This window comes from Anolis carolinensis, chromosome 2 (assembly GCF_035594765.1).
Source record: "Anolis carolinensis isolate JA03-04 chromosome 2, rAnoCar3.1.pri, whole genome shotgun sequence".
NCBI lineage: Eukaryota > Metazoa > Chordata > Lepidosauria > Squamata > Dactyloidae > Anolis > Anolis carolinensis.
This window is the reverse complement of record NC_085842.1, coordinates 265327791-265349943: the sequence shown is the minus strand read 5'-3', so window position 1 is coordinate 265349943 and position 22153 is coordinate 265327791.

Below are 22153 nucleotides of genomic sequence, written 5' to 3'. Positions count from 1 at the left end.
ACTTTCTTCCTGATATTGGGATGTCCAACCTATCCTGAATCCATGCATTGTCTCTTGAACTTTCTGGGTGTTTCAGTCTGCCAAAAACAGAGAGAGAAACCAAATCAGTAGTGACCATAACTCCCCATATGCTTGGAATAACAGATATTTAATCTTATTTTTTTAAATGATCTTTATTGAGTATTTCACAAAGCATACATACATAGATATACATACATTGTAGGTAAAAAGAAAAGAAAAAAAGAAAAGAAAAAAAACAGAGAAACAATAACAATATTGGGGGATCAACTGAATGGGGCAAACCTCTGAGGATGCCTGCCATAGATGCAGGTGAAAAATGATGAGATAATGCTATTGGAACATGATCATACAGCCTGAAAAACTCACAGCAACCTAGTGATTCCGGCCATGAAATCCTTCAACAACAAATTGGTTGGGAGTTTCAAATTATTTAAAATATAAACTGCTTTTTCCAAAGGATTCCAGAAGAGATAATTACCCTTTGGAGCCCAAAATGAGTGTTTCGTGAGAGTTGGTAATGTTAAAGCCCACCAAAACAGCCTTAAGACACATGTAGCCCTTGTGCCATATTTTTGTTCACCAGGCTGTATGGTCTCTAAGAAGTATGGGAAACAATGATGTTGTATACTCAATAGAGGCAGAACTAGCACTGGCCAAAATTATCTTCCAATTTATTGGAAATTTTATTTCTCAATGAAAGAGTTTTCAATTTTTCTGCCTTTAAATTGTCTTTTGATGATATTTTTGTGCATATCACAACAAGGTGTCCTACAGCACATCTACACTGACTATTTAAGGTGGCTTCAATCCGACTTCATAGTGCGGCTTTGCAGGCTTTCTATCTCACTAAACTAAATTCATATAGATACAGAAGTACTTTGACTTAAATGACTTGTGGAGGTATATGTGAGGGAACTTTGTTTTAATATCCCTCTTTCCAATGGAAAGCCAAGAAATCACAACTGTGAAGTCTTAAGTAGTCATAGACTTGTTACAAAAAGCAATATTGTCTTTTTCCTAATGACAACACACTAGCAATACTGAAGTATTTTCTGAAATAAGTTATCTGTTTTTGGATTAGTGGGTTAGACAAGATGTGATAGACAAAATGAGTGGATTAGACAAGATATGAGAAATGCTGAAATGTTGTGCCAAAGGCACACCCAAGGGAACCATTATTGAAATACTAGAAGCTCTGTAAAGTATTGTAGGACAGTTCTCTGCTTTCATATCACTTCCCCAGAGGACTGCATCTTTTGCTCCTTCTTCCTTTCTTTTCTTCACAGGCATCTTTAACCCACTATTATTTTTTATTATTTTTCTTGCTGTTACACACTAGTCATTTCCAAATAACCCTGTGACACTATACAGTTATATGGCTCTAGTTTAAAGACAATCAAAGAGAAGAGCTGACAGTTAAAACCAATGTTATGACTGTTTTGTATTCTTCTGTCTCCCTCACCAGCCCACACTACATGTGATTATTCCTTAGCGGCATATATATTGCTGCTTGTTGTGAGGTATAGAACTGTAGCTGCAACAATATTCTTAAAATACACCCTGTGCAATGCAGTTTACACATGTGTGCTAGTCCCTTTGAGATCATTAGGCCTTATTCTTAAAAATAAAGCAGAGATAAGTGAGTAGCCTTAAATTAAAATTATTTAAAACCTACATTATAGGACTTATTGCCAAAATTACTCTTTGCACTAAATTCAGTTTGCATCTCAGGTCAGATATGAAATGGCAGCTCTTCAAATATTTTTACTTTCCCTAGGGGATCTGTGAAGCTTTGATATCATTTGAATAGTTTGTATTTTCTTCAATTAAGTTACATTGTCCTTTTGTTAATAGCATCAGACTCTGTGTTTCTGAAGAGTTTGTGAGGTGACGTTTCACTACAAAATCTTCCAATGCATTATGATACAACATATGATTAACAATACTCTCCAACAATACTTTGATAAGTCCTTCTAAAAATTAGTGGGTGAACCTACAGTGTTCAGAAAATGATGTTCATATCCATTTGTATGGATTCTGCTTTATCATTTTATTTCATATTTCATAAGACAAGTTATCACATACCTTTAAGCTGGTCCTGGTATGTATTATCGACCTCAGTTTACAGCAGTAATAATATCATGCCTCTTGCCATTGCTATTTTTATCAGGGTTTTATTTAAACATTTTTTTGACTAACTTTGGCAAATCTTGTAATTAGTAGTCATGGGCCCAAAATTAGTCTCATTTGTTTAATTCAAGTTTTTGTTTTGAGCTGTTTATTTGTATGGCACGATACAAAAAACAAACAAACAAAACCAAAAACCCTCGTTAAATGAGGAAAGCAGTGAAATAAAAGCAACACAAAAACCTTTTCTTGGGCTGCTTTTCGGGCCATATGGCTGCCCTGGGAGCATTTCCTGGTTTGCTCTGAGCCCACTTTGGGCCAATCAGAGGAAATGAACATAGTGACACCACCATGCAAGGCTCTGGGTATTTAATAGGGCAACCGCCCCCAGAGAGCTCATTGTGGGCACGTCTTTCAGAGCAGCCGGGTCCTGCTGCTGCTCTCTCCTGCTTGCTGCACTTGTTGCCTGCCTTGCCAGCCACTGCAGCCAGATTTATTCTTGCTTTTGCTTGGCTGCTTGGCATCTTTTTATTTAAATCTTTTTATTTTATTTTTATTTAAAGGGAAGGGAGGGATAGGGTGTTTGGAAGGGGTGGGGTGTGTTGTGTCAGGCTTAGCACTGGTGTGCATGTGGGGAGCTTTGGGGAAAAGGGGATCACTCTTAGCTAGCTGCTCAGATTCTTTCTTTTCTTTTTGCTTTACTTGAAAAATATTTTTAAATCTTTGGGTGGCTCACAGTGTCTAAGTCTGGGAGATTTGTTTTCTCCTCCCTTCCTCTCGTATTCAAAGTCTTGTGAAAGATATTAATAATTATTATATTTCTATAGTAGCAATTTAACCAAAAGGAAAACCCAAAATCCCCTTTCTTACCTCCCCCTCTAGTACTATATATTTGCATTCCTTACTTTTACTTCTGATATATTTCTCCCTGACCCAAATGTTGTAAGAGTTGGTGGTAGATATACTCTCCATGTGTGGTGATTTTGACCCCTCTAGCCCTAATACTGAGGGGAAAGGGAGCCTGTGCATCCCTCCCATTGCCACCAATGGAACAAAAGCATTCGTATTTTCAGAAGGCGGAACAAAAAGCTCATTTCGATTGGTGTCATTTTTGGAAGCAGCAGACGAAAGTGGAAACGAGGCCATATGAATGGGGCAAACAGAAACAGCGATTTTATATAAGTGCACAAGACTAGTAATTAGCATCATAAATATTTATATAGACTTGTGTAGCTGCAATTTTGTTTTGTAACTTTGCAAATATCTACCCTTTTCACTATTCCTTAGCAAATTGACTCTTCTTAATAACATTGCATCCAAAATCAATGCATCCCAAGAGATTTCCAGAAGCAAATCAAACTAGAAGTGGCAGAATCCTATCAAAGTTAAAATGTTAACATTGCTTAGGTGCCAGGCTTTTGCATTCAAATCAGATTGGCTTTTACAATGACAAGAAAAGCCATTATCTGAATGTCATAATTAATAATCAAATGTGTTCTTTCACACTGATGACATAATATAGGCCATGTACTAAGAATAGTTACCTAGTAATGCAAATGTCAGTTGTTGGTTTACCTGTTTCATTCCACCTATATGTGCTGCAATGACAGAACCATTTTCGCTAAAAAGAGCACTTCCAATCTAATAGCCAGTAAAATATTTGAAATGTAATCTTGTTATAGTTGAATTTCTCATCTATGTATTTTTAGTAGAATTAGACATGCCACCCCCAGGGCTTGATGGCCACATGGCCCCTCAGGGAAAATTGGAAGGTTAAACCCACCCTAGTGCCCTCATCTCTATCTCAAAACTTTACCTAAAATATTTGGACCCTAAATGCACCTATGATGTTTTTGTCATGTTCTCACTTCTCTCTGTTTTAGACCCAGGAGAGGTCTTACAACAAGAATCTGTTACATTAAATTGCTCATACACTTCTTGTGAAAATTTAATTTAAGTTAAAATTCAATACTCTTGGGGAGTAGGTTGCTGTTTGGACTTTGACACATCAAAAACATCCCTGGCCTGAACTTTCTCTTCCATTTAATAGAAGGACACATCAGTGATACCAAAACCCTGACCATTGCTTCTTAAATTGTGGGTCCCAGCCTCGAATGAGATCCCCTTGGCTCAATGTTGGAGCCACAAAAAATCTGGCAACAGCAAAAGCTTTCTGAACACCATATAGTGGATTTACACAAATCTATTGTTCAGTGTTTACTAGACTCTACAGAAGATGCTTCAGCTATACTTCATAAAAAAGAAAATTGGACTGTTTATCAAGTTTTGCAAATGCTGATTTGTTGTCAGCAAATGTTTGATTTTTATATCTATTTTATATATCTATATAGTCAGGGTCATGCAAACATTTCATGGGCCAAAAAGGGTCCTAAGTGGAAATGTTTAAGAAGCCCAGCCCTAGATAACATCCAACATCGTACAAGCTGACTTCTGGTCATGCACGTTTTATCTTCTCTTCCACCCTGTGCTTCCTGCATACTTCCAAAAGCAACTCTGGAAAGCTTACTAATCCTTTATATTAGACAGTGTTTAAGTGTGCTTGGAATCTGCAAGGAGCATGGAGATTTGTTCATTTAATAGATTTGGAATTTACCCTACTGATATTGTGCACCTGCTCTTGCAGTAAGGTAATCTCAGTTAGTATAGACATGTATTCCAGTAGAAGTATTTCAGTATGGAAGTGTGTTATCAGCATATGAAGGCGGCCTTCAGTGACTGCGTTATTTCTAATTCTACAGTGGTATAAGGCTGTTCATTTGGCTGTAATGTCATTGAGATTTTAAGCACAGAAAATGACAGGAAAAAAAGATATGAGTGAAAGACACTCCAGTTCGTCACTGAAGCAACAATTTTAATTGACAAAGGAAATTATGATTATGGTGTAGCCATAAGACATTAGCATCATTGATAAAATCAAGTCTGACAGTTGTCAGATCTGTCATCTCCCATAGTCTACAAACCAAAGATAAGAACTAGCTACCAAACACATCATGGCTTTGTGCCTTTTGGCAGTACTACGGATCTACTAATTTGTTTCTTTTCATGACCTCAACACATTCAGCTATGTACCCCTTCTTCCAGACTGCAACCCCCTACATCCCTATTAAGAATATAGTTGTGTTTTGCCAACTGATGATGTAATCTTAAGTATGCTAAGGCCTACATTGTCAGATACTTTACTTTTCTGATCCCATTATCTTTGAATATATTCTTTCTAAAACCAAATTTACCAATCAACATGGTACCTACTTACTGCAATACTTGAGTAATTTTCATTTCTCCCTGTGATAAAAATCCCATATGATATACATTATATATACACACACACATACACACTGACATAATACTGGCTAGAATCCTCTTGGTGTTTTATTCTTGTGATGGAAAAATATTTGAAAGTATTTGCAAAACTGTCAAAAATGTATTTTTACAATGTTGAGAAAATCTTCTCAGTTCAGAACTTGGTTTATAAAAAAATTGTGCACAAACACCCCCTGCAGCATTTTCTGTCTTGGAATCCAAATTTTGTGACCATAAAATAACTTTTCTGGAATGTTTTTGCAGATAAGTGTTTGTCTATAATCTACATTGCCTACTTATTTAAAAATCCATAACTAAGTAAATTGTCTACTTTACCACGCAATATCCACACTGTGAAATGGATTGTGCTTAGTTGACCCATGATCACCAACTGAACAGACTTCCAAGTAAGTTTAGGAGGGCATTCATAATGGTGGCAATACTGCCACGATCAGGACTATGAAGTGTTTTCGTGAATATTGAACAGTTACAGATTATAACTCTGGGTTATGAATTTACAAATGCAATGTACAAAAACAGCCATTATTTTCTATGCAAAAAATGCTGTTTCCAATGTAGAAAATTTTGGTTATAGATGCAAAAAAACCCACTTGTGAAGATCCTTTGAAAACTACACAGCTTGAAAGGTTTTCCCTTAGAGGAAATGAAAATGCTAAAATTATCCATTGTTTCCTTTGAGAAAAATCGTGAATAATTATGTCCCTATATTATGCATGCATAAAAGAATTGTGCTTCTTTGTCTGATACATAATATCTTCATTTAGTCAATAGGTTGCAGAAGTAGAATTTGTAATGGAGTGTACTCCATTCTTCATGTAAGCTTGAATAAATGTAAGCTGTACAGTGCTGATTAGGTCAATCAATACCTCACTTCAAATACAAAGATGTATGTTATATAGCCATCAAACCTCATCTACACAGCCATATAATGCAGTTTCAAAATGCATTATCTGGCAGCATAGATGGGGCCTCAGCCATAGAAATATATGTATAGTAACATCATGCAGAGAAAGCAGATACCACTAGCAATTGCATACTATTCTCCTGAATAGGATCCAGTGCATCTAAATACGCCCACAATAGGGCGAAAGCTGCACATGAAGCTATGCTACTTCACATAGTAAATCCTGTTAAATTTAACAATGCCAATCTTTTGTTTAGGGAGTTGAGAATTGATTCTGGGTATACTTTTATTCCACCACACTGAGCAAGTTATCTCTGCTGTTATAGTCAGCAGGATCATCCATCTGTTCAGCAGCAATCTTGTGTGCAACACTGCAGGAATATCTGGATCAAGGCCAAACTAGACATGTAAAATGAACCTGGGGACTGGTATATGCATGCAAGAGTGCACAGTTTTACAATGCTCCCTGGTCATCAACCACAAGAATAGTTCAAGGGATTTTTAAAAAGCATTTGGAGGAAATGACCCAAACAAATTATATTTCATAATAATAACAAACAAACAAAGACGATGCTAGCAATTGGTTCTTTTGAAGCCTCTTTCAAACTGAAAACCTGTAGTCTGACTTCAAAGCAAAATACAATTTCATGATCTCTTGACACTTACTAAGAGATATTCCCAACAGACTTCATGGTAAAAGTAGTATTGTGGCGATGCACAAATAGGGGAAACCAAATCACAACTATAAATAGATAAATGCTTTAAGACTAGATAACATATCCTGTTATATATAAACAGGCATTTTCTTCCTGGAAATAACCTTACATGTGAAATAAATATGAAAAAGGGCTTTCCTTTGTATGTAATAATTAATCTAGTTATTTCACAGTGTAGTGTCAGCATCATGCCCATGGGAAAACATCCGAGGACTAGGAATGTTAAATTTAATGAACTTTCCAGTAACTAAAATCAACAAGAAGAGGGCAAACCACAATTTGAAGAAAAAAAGACTGCAAATTCTCTTAATTCCCTTCCTACCAAGTTCTAGGAAATAGAGCACTCAGGTGCTATTCTCAACTCTAACATGATCTTTGTGTCCCAACAGTGAGAACAACAGCAAAAATGTACAGCAACTGCTCTGGTGCTATTTCCACAGAGTTCCTGTATTGTACTTCCAAGTTCATTCAACTCATGGAAAGAAACTCTTTAGAAATAATACCAGAATTTCAACAACTTTCACCGTACCATCAGCTTGAGCCTAGATTACTGCACATGACAAATTCACTTCCTTGATACTGTTGTGTGAGTACACAATTGGTGTCTAAAGAGGATGCTATATGGGAAATCAGTGATTATTACACATACATATTAGCCTCCAGCTTACATGCATGGCTAAATTTGCTTACAATCCAGCCCCTGAATAGAACCACATCTGCTCATACCATAAGGCTCAAAACCCATGGATATGCATCAGGCATTTCTCAAACTGCAATAGCCATCCAATTAAGTGGAAAAATTTAACAAAACAAGATTGGTACTGAGGAAGAATCTGCTGCATGGTGGAACATCTATTAATGTATGTCTTCATATTACAGTTGCACATATGACAAAATAACTTTCAAGAAAAAACCCAAATTCAGGTAAGGAAAATATTGCTTTGAGTTGCTTCGAACCAACTGTCTGACAAACTATCATTTTACAAAGTCCTTTCAAGTTTTATGGCCAGTGTTACAATTTTTATTTTTCTGTACCTCAGTACGATTTGTTTTCACCCCAAAATGTATAACTGCTAATATACTTCTCTTAATGTTGTGATCCTCACATTTAATCTGAAGAAGTCTATGAAAGTTGATGGTAAAATTAGTCATTCTTAGGCCACATCTATACTCACCATATAATTATTTTATTTATTTATTTATTTACCATATTTATATCCTGCCTTTCTCTACCCCGAGGGGAACTCAAGGCGGCTTACAAAAGGCACTTATACAGTGCCTTAGGTATAAAAATCAGACATGAGATAGAATTATAAAAAATAAAACAGACATAAAACATTATTAAAATACATTCCACTATGAGACGTCATCCAAAGGCAAGGTCTAAAACTGTTCCAAAATCCATTACATGATTTCCAGGTTAATTTTTTTTTGCACTGGGCTATTTATCAAAGGCCTGCTCAAAGCTAGCTTCAAACTGTGGCAGCCATACTTCAAACTTCCACAAAAGCGTGTGAAAGAAAGCTCTTAATGAGCATCAGCACTCTGTGATTTGTGGCATCACCATCCAAGCCTAAAACTTGATTCCAGGATTTCCTATGTAATCATCTCCATAGTGAAAACACTTCCTTCAGTAGTGGTTTGAAACTGTATTAAATGGTTAGTGTAGATGAAACCTTAGCGATGGTACTAGATCCTTTCTCCCCACCAAACTTTTTTTTTTTATAGGATTACTCTGGGAAAATGAAATGCTCCATCTTGGGGTTATAAGAGAGAGAGAGAGAAAGGAAAAAAGGAAGGAGGGGGGGAGGGAAGAATAGGAAGTGTGTGAGAGAGCTGAGAGTTTCAATCTAATAGGGAATTACTTGCCCTTATTTGCTTCCAGTATAATTATAAATAATACTTTGTTCAACCCTAGACAATGTAATAGGATACAGAGAACAAGCTAGTGTTAGCTGTGGATGTGGAAGCCCCAAGAGAACACTTACCTGGAAAACTATCAATTGTTTACTTGTCTAGGCAGGGAAGAATGAAATTTTATAGTTTAAAAGGGATTACTTTTCTAAGAAACAATGCAACCAAAACAAAATCTGCTGAAGGTTTCTCACTGACAAAAGACATGTTTCCAAAAGTATATTATGCTAGAAGAACCTGTCTTCCAGTAAAAATGGTCTTCTTTCAATGTTGAAGAGATTTTCTGTTTAGAATAATCTACAAATATATCTTTTTTGAAAGAGCTGCATGTGTAATAATCATACACGCCTGTGTACATGCATGCCTGCTGAGAAACTAGGGTGTCAGACAACGTGTTATAACAGAATGGCTAATTAAAGTATGGGTTTTGCCTATGAATCACATGCAATATGTTTCAGGGCGCTTTGTCAGTTGCTTTGTCTTTCAAGAAAAAAATCTGAATGAACCTTTGAACTCTGGGAAAACTGAAAATTTCTGCTTTGTTCTATTTAAAGCAGCAAAAAACAAACTCAGGGTGATGTAACTGATCCCTGCCCCTGCTGCCTTTTCTTTGATAGCATATGGCAACATACTTAGGTTTATGATTCTACAATGATGAATGTGATAGTCTCATCACAAGGGAGCTGATTCCTAGAATTAACACATTTTGTATTGAGGAAGCTGCATTCTAATCAACAGCTTAGTGTGCATGAGTGGTAAAAACTGTATGGGATAGGAGGAGAAAGATTTATTGGACAAAGCAAAATAAGCAGAAAGAGTTCTGGGAGACGATTTGTTGAACACACAGCTATATCTATGAACTCCCTTCACACAGAGAGCAGAATCTTTGGCATATAATAACTACTTTTAGATTAACATTAAAGATCTATAACAGTGAATAAACCCCCAGGCTATGGGTTGATAGTCCTGATCTTCAATAGACATGTGCCTATCCCTTGTCTGTGTGTGATTCCATCCTGATGTGAAGCATGGGCTCAGCTAATAATTGGCAGTGGTTTTTCATTGACTTCCTACTAGTCTTATAAATAATATCTGCAAATTTCTTTTCCTTGACAAAAAGAGTATTATATTTTTTCACATTTTTAAAAATAATTTTGGCATTTTATGATTTTTTTAAAAAAAATAATCAATTGTAGTTCATAAATACATCATTTTGCATTTTCTGAAAAAATGTTGGCTTAAACAAGTGTTTTGTGCAAGTGTGGAGTAAATTGAGTAAAATGTGTCTTACAGCTCTTGGTTCTTTTTGAGAAGAAGCAATGATAAATTGGGAGGTCAAGGGTCACTAGCCCATCTTACAAGTCAGTGTTGGACAGTTTAAAGGTTGGAAGAGGAGGACACCTCTTTAAGTCCCATAAACCTATAGGTCATTGAATGGTGATCATAACTGTGGGTTGTAAAGATATTGTAGGAAATGGGGGGGGGGGGGTTATAAGACAAGACTTATAATGCAAATCAAAACTTCCAGTAACAAAACAAAGGAGTTTCTCACAAGCTCACTTTTAATGTAAAAACTAATATGCTATTCTGTTTTGGTTGCTAAATGACTTCAATAAACAAATTTATTTGAGGGAAAAATGTTATTACCATTGCAATTACCTCTTATTAATTCAATCTTCCCATCAGTCTTGCATCTTGTCATGTGGCACATCTTGATTGCTTAGGTAAATTGTTTTTAGTAGTGTTTTACACAAAAGGAACACTGAAAGTGATGTTGAAAAATTATACAGGATACAGAGTGCATACCCACTCAAACACTAAAATGTTATATGGAATCAGATGTCATGGTTATTACTATGCACTGAGTCAGGGTAAAACTTGTGTGGTCCACAGACAGTTATTTGAGAGACCACACCCTTAACATATTTTCCCAGCCCTCCCAAACATTTCATCACTATGTACATGTTTGCCACTTTGAACTTTTGTTCGCTTAGTATGCTTTCAGGCTATAAATTATCTTTTTTCTCTTGCTGATTTTCAATTGTCCTAAGTTGTTTACATTTATTGTATTTTGTGATGTACTAAGATCTCTGGAGCCCCGATGGCACAGCATGTTAAACTGCTGAGCTGCTGAACTTACGGACCGAAAGGTCGCAGGTTTGAATCTGGGGAGCGGAGTGAGCACTCGCTGTTAGCCCCAGCTTCTGCCAACCTAGCAGTTTGAAAACATGCAAATGTGTGTAGATCAATAGGTAACACTCTGGCGGGAAGGTAACAGCGCACCATGCAGTCATGCTGGCCACATGACTGCAGACAACGCTGGCTCTTTGGCTTAGAAATGGAGATGAGCACCAACCCCCAGAGTCGGACACAACTAGACTTAATGTCAGGGGGAAATCTTTACCTTTAACTAATATCTCTGGATATAGGGCAGAATATAAATATTAAAATAAATAAAAGACATACTTAAAACCTCAAAACCCCACCATAACTAGTTTGGCCCTTTACCTAGAGACTCATACAGCTACAAATCTCCAGTATCCTACATGAAAGACAATTTCAAGCTCTTATGACCTCATCACATGTAAACAAATAAGCATCCTTGGACACTTCTCCCCCAGTTCACTGACAGAGCCCCATGCCACCTATCAGACAATATGGACTGCCTTCCGATGAGGATCCATGGGTGAACTGGGGTGGCAGCATGGTAGGATGCTGTGCCACCAACACAGTAACTGCCTCATGTTCCATTAGGAACAACAGGACTACCGCGGGATCACGTCATGTGGTGATGCTTCCCCACGTGTGATAGGGAAGCATCCGCTGCTGGCCGGGGCACTGGGATTGCCCTGCTGTTACCTGATTCAGCACAGAGGTTGGCGAATCACAACACTGGATCTCACCCATGAGATGAGGTCCTGAGCAATTTGGGAGAGAAAAAATATTCTTTCTTCTTTTTAATGAGAAGAAAATGTGACTTCACGTTTTGAAAAGACAAGGAGAATATATCAACAGGAGATGGGACAGGTGTATTTCTATATTCAGATGGGGACTATGCGATCTCCAGGTGTTGTTGATTCTAAACTGAAGCTCCCAATAGCATTTGCCGGTACATCCAATGTTGGAGACTGCTGAAAGTTGCAATCTAGCAAAATCTGAAATGCCGCACATTTTCATCCTTGCCTTGTACTTACCATAGTTATTCATCCCCCATTCAGTACAGAATTGTTCTTATCCCTCTATTATCAGAATTGGAGTCTGTGTTGTTTCTTGTTTTATCTGTTTGGAAATTACATTATTTACTACTTCCTTCTTTTTTAATTATACAAAATGTACTACATGCCATATTTCCAAAATGAATCCATTTCACTTACTTCTCACTGTAAAATAATGAATGACTCGATGAGACACATTTTAACTGTTACAAAGAAACAATAATATGAATTGTAGTCAGAAAGAGGCAGAAAGAAGAAACATGATAACAGTTTAGTGAGGAAAATAAAATTTTGGAAGGATTAATACACAGTGCTCAGATAGAATAATAGATTGGGATATTGCCAACTCAGAATCTTTTTGAGCATTTATTAATGTATAACCCAGAATTATACACTCAGGGCTGTTTAGTATTCAGGATTCCATGAAAGTCCCCCAACTATAATGATCGGGAAGTAACTGCTGTAATCAATAGAGGTCTGTTCCTCTCCTAGTTGGGAAGTAGCTATCTGACAGGTCCCTTACATGAGCTATCTCTATCACAAGAGGAAATTGAGACAGGGATCCTGCTTCTGTCTATTGCATCAGAGATTGCTCACAGGAGAAATCAGGTCTGTTAGCCAGTTGTGTCTCAAATAATAGGAGAATCGACTTCCATAGTAGCTACTTACCAGTAAATAGAAATTAGGGGCAGGAGGTCAGATTCACCATGGAGTGCCATAACTATGGTGCTTAAGGTAAAGATAAAGGTAAAGGTTTCCCCTGACGTTAAGTCCAGTCGTGACTGACTCTGGGGGTTGGTCTCATCTCATTTCCATTTCTAAGCCAAAGAGTCATGTGGCTGGCATGACTGCATGGAGCGCTGTTACCTTCCCGCCAGAGCGGTACCTATTAATCTACTCACATTTGCATGTTTTCGAACTGCTAGGTTGGGAGAAGCTGGAGCTAACAGCGGGTGCTCACTCCGCTCACTTGTGGGACCTTTTGGTCCACAAGTTCAGCAGCTCAGCGCTTTAACACATTGTGCCACCAGGGGCCCCAACTATGGTGCCTATGCATATGCAAATCTCATACTTGATTCCAACCCTCATGATTAATCCCATTTCTGTTAGAGGTCCCCAAATAGTCACTTGGGTTCACGCCGATCCCTAGATTCTGCAGCCTCCAGATCCTGAATTTTCATTTGAGGCATGCACTTTTTGCCTCCTTACTGTAGATTAAAATACCGTAACTATGTATTGTCAAAGGCTTTCATGGCCGGGAACACTGGGTTGCTGTGAGTCTTTCGGGCTGTATAACCATGTTCCAGAATCTTTCTCTCCTGATGTTTCGCCCACATCTGTGGCAGGCATCCTAAGAGTTTGTGAGGTTTTTCTGCCAAGAGCTCATGGTGGCATATCTTTATTCCTGGTCCAAAATATTTACAGTTACACCTACTCACATAGATTAGCACACAGAGATGATCCCGACGAAAGAGAGTCAAGCACATGGTTGGTGCATTTTGTACCATTACCCTTATCTGTTTATGTCTGTTGCCACCCATGGATATGACATCTGGTCTGGTCAGTTGCCTAGCTGGATATGACATTCCAGGTCCAGCCTCTCTTGGTACTGAGTGACTTTAACCCTTCAGTTACCCATGCTACCAGCCATATGTCTTGGGAATGATTTTTCTCTGGGATATAGCTCCACCAATCAATTAATAATTTCTCCATACTAAAAAAAGCCCTCCTATCATAAGTGTAATTAAATATTTTCCTTTCCAAGAATGTTGTTTCATTTCTTAGGCCACTGGTTCTACTTCAAAAAAGACAGCAGGAGAGTCAATTCAGACATAGGGCACCGAGCACTGTTCAGAAAACCCAACTATCATCTGAGGGTGCATCTACACTGTAGAATTAATGCAGTTTGACATCAATTCCACTGATATAGCTCAATGCTATGGAATCACAGGAGCTGTATGTTTACAAGGCCTTCTCTGGCAAAGAGTGCTGGTACCTCATCAAACTACAACTCCCATGATTCCATAGCATTGAGGTATGGCAGCTAAAATGGTGTCCAACTGCATTAATTCTACAGGGTAAATGCATTCTCAGTTGCAACATGTGATGTGCAAGTTAGGAAATTTTTTGAAGTTTTCATGTTCCACAAGGATGTGTTTCAAACATGTTGTTTACAAACTGCAAATTATGGTAAAGCTTTAAAAATGAACTGAAATTAAATTTCCCACCATTTGCACTAGCCAGCACCAATAGATATCAGTTTTCTCAGTATACATTTGGTGTCCCGGCCATTTACATGAAGAGGAGCTGTTTAGGAAAAAAAGAAGAAGCCACAACTGCTATTAAGCTTTAAAATGCCATGGCACCTCACCTCTATTTATTGGTTGGGTATACTCCATCTATTTTTTTTAAGAAATAGCATAAAGAGCTTGAGTAAAATTAAGACACAGCACATATTTTTTTTCTTGAAGGGCCTGAATAATAATTTTATATAGATGAACCTCCTGGTTTTCTCTCTCTCCTATACTGAGATTTTTGCAAAAAAAAACCAACAACAACAACAACCAAAAAACAAACAAACCCTGAAGTTGTTCCAATTCCAAATGAAAGATATTTGTGGCATTTCCCCCAAATTTTTTATTTAAAATGAGCCCTAACTGTGGTGTAAGTCTATTTTAGTCCTGGTTAAAGTAAACCCATGGATTCAGTGAAAACCTGTTAAGACAATTTTAGATGTTTTTTTAATTCAGTGGGTCTTTTCTAGCTGATGCTAGAAATTCTCACACATCCTTATAGAAAGCAGAAACATAACACATGTTCCATCCTGTTCTGGAGAGCTGGGAAGAAAGACCTACATTCATATAGAAGTATGCATTCTCAATTGTCAGACAGTTCCATGTATACCTTGCAGATTTTCTCACTCTTCATTATCTGAAATCTTTTGGCATGATAAGCTAATGGCAATGATGACAGAAAAGGTCCCTTACATGTTTACCCAATGGGCCAGCTGTGCATACAAGCTTTCCAACGAGAACCTAAATTTCATTATATAATTCCATTATATAATGGTAGGTAGGATGAGTGAAAAGGCAGCATTATGTAGTGCATTGGCCTATGACTCTGGAGACCAGGTTTGATTCCCCACTCGACCATGGAAACCAATAGAGTGACCTTGAATGAGTCACAAAGTCCCAGTAAATCTCATGAAGTCCTTAGAGTCATCCATAAGTTGGAAATGACTTGCAACTTAATTGGAACCAAAATGCTTTGACCAAAATTCTGACTGGGGCCAGTTACAGGTAGCACATGTATCATTTGTATATGTTTCATCTGTTGTGTAATATAGTTAAAGTCATAGTGATTACTTTGTTTTTCAAATGAACACACAACATGCAAGTTATAACTGATTAGTGGTCAAGTCCACCGACAGGTCTTAATAAGCAAGTGTTGGCGAGTATGTCACGTATTGTCATGAAGTCCAGTACGAATCTCCAGAAATATGTGTGTGTAAAGACTTGTTTATGATATAATACTATAAATAGGTGACATGTATGCAATTTTGTTTAGATTGTTTCTGAACTGTGTGACAAGCAGTTAATAAAAGTGCAAATACCATAATTATTTAAAAAAATTAATTCATGCTGCTGCCAAAAATAGAGATGAACATTCATTGATAGCAGCACACTAGGTTCTTCCTTCCCACAGGGTTATTTTAGAGATTATTCATAATGTTAATTTTAATATTATCCTTTGTCATCTTAATTTCCTGTGTGTAATGTCAATGTTACTATGTTTGATTCTAATGAATAATGTTATAATTTCAAGCTTTGAGGTGTCTTATTTACAATAATATCTTTATTTCCTGTGTTATAGAATGTAGGTAAAAATATAGATACATTAAGGGAATGCAAATTTGTCACTGCATCTTTCTGTTTATTTGCTTAATAAAGGTAGATATCCAGGAGTGTGCCAAGTATTTTTTTTCTGAAAGGGGGTGGTAGGCCAAATAACTTTGGGAACTTCTGGTTTAGATTATCTGAAAGGTCATATGTCCCTTTATGAATCCCCCCAGTCTTAAGATCCACAGGGGAGAACTTAAGTCGTATATAGCTCATAGGTTCAGTTGATGAGGACATGGGAGAAAACCTTCTTAGTGGCTGGAATTCATTTCCACAGTAGGCTAGACTGACCCCTTCCTGCTCTCCATTTGCTGGCAGTAGCAACTTTTAAACATTTAGTTTCTCGCAGGGAGGCTTCTTTAAGGAGGGTGTGATTTATTTCCAGATTTTGTGTTTTTAATTGTTTTGTTCTATTAAATTGTGGCTAAATTGTTTTTACATTTTTATTGTTAGGTTTTAGCTGATTTTTTAAAATGAGCTGTCTGGGTCTTACTTGAAGAGAAAGGCATATACAGTAATTCAAATAAATAAAAATGAAATAATAAAATGTCTGGTGTCTAAAGCTGGTGAAATGAGTGTTGCCTCAGTTATCAGAGTCTCTTCCTTCTATGTTGCTTTAATTAATAAATTGCAAGTGCTTATTTTTCTTTGTTCAATTGCAATTCAGTGACTGCCAATGTCAAGGACTCTTTTGTTCTATGTAGCAGCAAAGCTTCCAAAAAGTTTTTAATGATTTTACGTCCCTTTCTAAGGCACTTTAGAGGTCTTTGATAAATCACCAGAACAAAACACCATGCTCTATATTTTTCCCTAAGTGCCCAGCAAAGACACACTTGCAAACTTCACGGACACTGTAGTATTTTTAATTGAGTCTTTTTCCTGTTATTTTCATAATTCCATCTTTACTGTTGAAATGGCTGAGATGGCCACCCTGAGTCCCCTGATGGGTGAGAAGGGCGGGGTAGAAATGATGTAATAAATAAATAAATAAATGTATTCACTCTTCAGTTGACAGAAATGTGCCACAGTTTCATCACATCCTAATTCCCACACAATCTGCTTTTTGTGTATATTCTTGACATGAAGGGGTTTTAATTGCTTTGTTGAAAATCTAGTGCATTCAGCTGCATTTTGGTTCTTTCAATTATTCCTCTTAAACAAACGGCACACACTTTAAGTCACAGTAGTGAGTTATGGAACAGCTTAACCATTCAATGCAAAGCTAATCCCTGCAATACTGGATGAAAAGCCATATTTTGCATAAATTTATCTGTGAATCATATATATTGGGAACTGAAGGCATACTTTATTCAGCCTGGACTTACATTTTAGAAATAGAGTAATTCTGTAGACAGGAAATATTTGATAATAGATTCAGTTAGCTTCTGTCTCACATTACTGTATCTTGACTTCTGGTTTAGATATGGGGGTAATTCATTTCTTTGGGGAAATGGCCACCTCAAGTTGATATTGGGCAGCCATATCCAGTTTGGCTAACATTTGAATAATGTTGCTTTATTTTGAAAGGTCTGCTTCCTTTCATTTTATATTGCTATTTTCTTACGCTGGAACTACATAATTGCATTAAAAATTAAAATAAGTAATAGGTATAGTGTGGGAAGGCGGGATTACAAGAGTGTATAGAAGTATAAGTGTATAGAGCAGGGGTCCCCAAACATTTTAAACAGGGGGCCAGTTCACGATCCTTCAGACCATTGGAGGGCCAGACTATAGTTGGCCACTGAGCAATAATAATTAATAATAATAATAACAACAACAATAATAAAAAAGAGGGTTGGCAGAGACCCTTTGGGCCATTGAGTCCAATCCCCTTCTGCCTTTGTGCACTGAAAGCACAAGCACAGCACTCCTGACAGATGGCCACCCAGCCTCAATGTTTAATAATAATAATAATAATAATAATAATAATAATAATAATAATAATAATAATAATACAGGGTTTTGGAACACAATACTCCTGACCTCACAATCATGTTAAAAAACAAAATATGGACTGTCAATGTTGCAATCTCAGGTGACAGAAGGATTGAAGAGAAACAACTGGAAAAACTGACACGATACGAGGATTTAAAGATCGAATTACAAAGACTCTGGCACAAGCCAGTCAAGGTGGTCCCAGTGGTGATCGGCACACTGGGTGCAGTGCTTAAAGACCTTGGCCTGCACTTAAACACAATCGGCGCTAACAAAACTACCATCTGCCAGCTGCAGAAGGCCACCTTACTGGGATCTGCACGCATTATTCGCCGATACACCACACAGCCCTAGACACTTGGGAAGTGTCCGATGTATGATCCAATACAACAGCCAGCAGAGTGTCTGCTGTAGACTCATCTTGTGTTTCAAATAATAATAATAATAATAATAATAATAATAATAATAATAATGTTTTAAGAGAAGAAGAGATCCCTTGGGTCATTTAGCCCAACCCCCTTCTGCCCTTGTGCCGTGGGGGCCGGATTAATGGCTTCGATGGGCCGCATCCGGCCCCCGGGCCTTAGTTTGGGGTCCCCTGGTATAGAGCCTCAGAGGGTTTTTAATAATCTATCCCGTTTTTTTTTACGATTTTACCATTTATGTGTTTTAAATGCAATTTTTTATCTTGTATTTTTGTTTTAATTGATATATTGTATTACTGTTTTATCTTTTTATAGTGTGATTTGTATTATGTTGCTTATGTTTGTTCTATGTTGTTTGGGCCTCTGCCCCATGTAAGCCGCCCCGAGTCCCCACGAAGAGATGGTGGCAGGGTATAAATAAAGTTTTTTAATTATTATTATTATTATTATTATTATTATTATTATTATCATCATCATCATCATCATCATCATCACGGGACCATGAATTGACGATTTGGCACAATTGTGTTAATTAATGAAGGAGTTGCAATATTGAAGGTGTCCAACCCAGTGTGTACCTGTCAACCCAGTGTGTACCTGTACCTGATAATGGAATTATGTACCTGGTAGTGGAATTATGGGCTTGTATAATAAAGTTAGTAGTTCAATGTTCAAAGCACTACACCATGCTGGCTCATTAGTGACATTGTTATTGTACATAAAATCAGGCATATTATTATTGAAGTATCAATATAAAATGCAATATTTTAAGAATTTATATAGATTTTTGATTCTTTACATATCTTCCTATAGGTAGTAAAAACAAATAGAAAAACTAGAAAATACTCTCTGTGGTCCAGATGATGCCAATGAAGGAAGGTTTTGAAATCCAAGCCTGCTCATATGAAGTATTATGCATTTCTGCAGCAAGCCCTTCCTCCTTTATTACAACACTATATCAGTGACAACAGCGGTGTCCTCACACCTGTTGATACTATTGTGCCAAAAGTGCTCAGCACAAATGAGACAAGAAAATGGATATGAATGGCTGATAGGTGCTGCTGGCTGCCAATAAGACAGGTTGTCGTGCAGCTGGTGAATGAAAAACTCATTAAGACCACTTGGAGTGTCAGTAAATACAACGAGCAACATGAGAATACAGCCTGCAGTTGTACTCTGTGTAGACAATCCATCTATTGTCAAGCTATCACAGGCAGGGTCTACAATGAACCAAAGGAGACCAATATAACAACATCCAGACATATTCTGTGAACATGCCCTCTCAAATGGAAAACTAGCTGAAGATAGATGATCACAAATGACAAAAGGTCATGGCACCAGCGTAGATCCCTGAAATGCAACCTGAAGTTTTCACTCTGTGCATCAAGTTAAGAAATCTCAGAATCTAGAAATTGCTGCTTTCTATATGGGAACTGAAGGAAAGAAAGTAAGCAGAAAATCCCTTAGCCTTTTCAGAATTCCCAGTCATATGGAAGCTGCCATGCATCTAGAGCTCTTTTGTGTATCCAACTGAATGTGAAATTGTTAGGGAAAAGGAACAGAGAGATATGGACCTCAAGGGTATAGCTAGCTTGTTTAGTTCTGCAGTGAATGCATGAGCACAATGCTTGAAAAGGACTTTAAGGCTGTAGTGAAGGATGATTACTTGGAAAGAAATTGCATTAATTATTGAAAATATTTTCTTAAAAGGCATTAATTTTATTTAGTGATTAAATTATTAAAAATTACATCGAAAGGTACATCACCAAACACACACCATTAGGGCACATTAGTATGAATTATGTCTATGTAAAAACACCTAGAGGAGAAGTAATTTATACTATTGCTGCCTCAAATAAATATAGTGGGTGAGCTTCTTTAATGCTTTCAACTGAAGTCTAGCTAATGCTCTAATGTTTATCAGATAATTAATTAACAAATTACAATAATAATAATAATAATAATAATAATAATAATAATAATAATAATAATAATTTTATTTCTTATACAACTCTCCTTGTGGCTTGAGTCAGGCCACAACATAGTCAAAAATCACAAGCATTGCAAAAAATTCTATAAACATACATATTAAAATGAAGTTTTATGAAATATACATATTAAAATGCATTTCTATAAAATACATGTTAAAACACAGGACACAATTTTAAATGCATATTTAAAAACTGACTGAGTAGGCCTGCTGGAAGGATAGGTCTTTAGTTGGAGCTCTTTTGGCAGGTCGTTCCACAGTCTTGGGATGAATGATGAAAAGACCCTCTGGCTGATTGTTACCAGTTGAATTCAAGTGGGCTGGAGTAACCACCCCCCAGAGGACCTAAGTGTGCAGGGTAGATTGTATGGGAGAAAACAATCTTGTAGGTAACCTGGACTTAAACAATGTAGAGCTTTAAAGGTGAAAACCAACATCTTGTACTTTGCCTACAAACTAATTGGCAGCCAGTGGAGTGATTTTAGGATTGGTGTAATGTACTCACTCCTGGATATGAATAATAAACACATTTGATTGGACTTTTAAAACAAGATTGAGAGCAACACAATAGGACATGTTATCCCACATAGACATGGGAAAAGAATGCTATGCTCTGAAGACAGTAGCCTTTTTGTAAAAATTATTTATTGGAACCATGCAGACAGTATTAGCTCTAACTGTATTTGATGTATTTCTTGAAGCTGGTATTGGAAGGGTGTCAGCACTGGTGTAAGAATTATCAAAATGTGAACTCGTAATGGAACTGGCAAAATCACCTATGACGATTTCTTGCCCAAGAAAACCCAATGAAATTCATGGGGTCACCATACGTCAATAGAAGGCACAGACACACAAAATGATAATCCATATGAAAAGTGAGAAACACTTTGGTGTAGCAGTGTAAATACTAGGAGTGGGCGAATGTTTCATATGCTTGTTAAATTTGTATAAAATTCAGATCTAAAGCAGTTTTGAAGCGTGTTTCGACACACCTGCTCACTGCCTTCCTAATATTAAGAATTTGAATCAAAAGGCACCGTTTTTTGGCTGTCTCAGATGTCTTCGGATGTAGCTGTGACCAAGTCCCGCTGAGAGGTGAAGCCAAAAATGTCGGCATGCCTTCCAGCCAATCAGGGCTGACATAAAAGGGAGGAGAGGCCAGGCCATCGTTCTTGTAGTCTTTAAAAAATGTTGTTTTAATTTTTTTTGAAAATTCCTAAAATATCAGTGGATGGGTCAAACATTATCAAACTTGATAGACAAAGAGTGGTAAATATTTTCTGCGATTCTGGCAAATTTCACCCCAATAGCTTTAAAAATGGAGGAGAACTGAGCCTCTGAATTTTCCCCATTTATTTAAGGAGAATGCCTGGATGAAACTACATTTCCCAAAAAAGCATTGGGCTGAAGCAGACATTTTCCCAATAGTACTATGCCTGCTTTAAAACTACAATTCCCAGATGTCCCAGGCCCTCTCTCCTATTAACATTCCCCACCCCCTTTTGTCCTCACTTGACCATCTTGACCAAACTTTCATATGTGAATTCTTGGAAGGTATGAGCAGTTTAGAGAGGGAGAGAGAGGGAGAAAGGGCGGGAGGGAGAGGTTTGAGGGTTGGACTCCGATTATGGCTTGATTCCCCACTCAGCCATGAAAACCCACTTG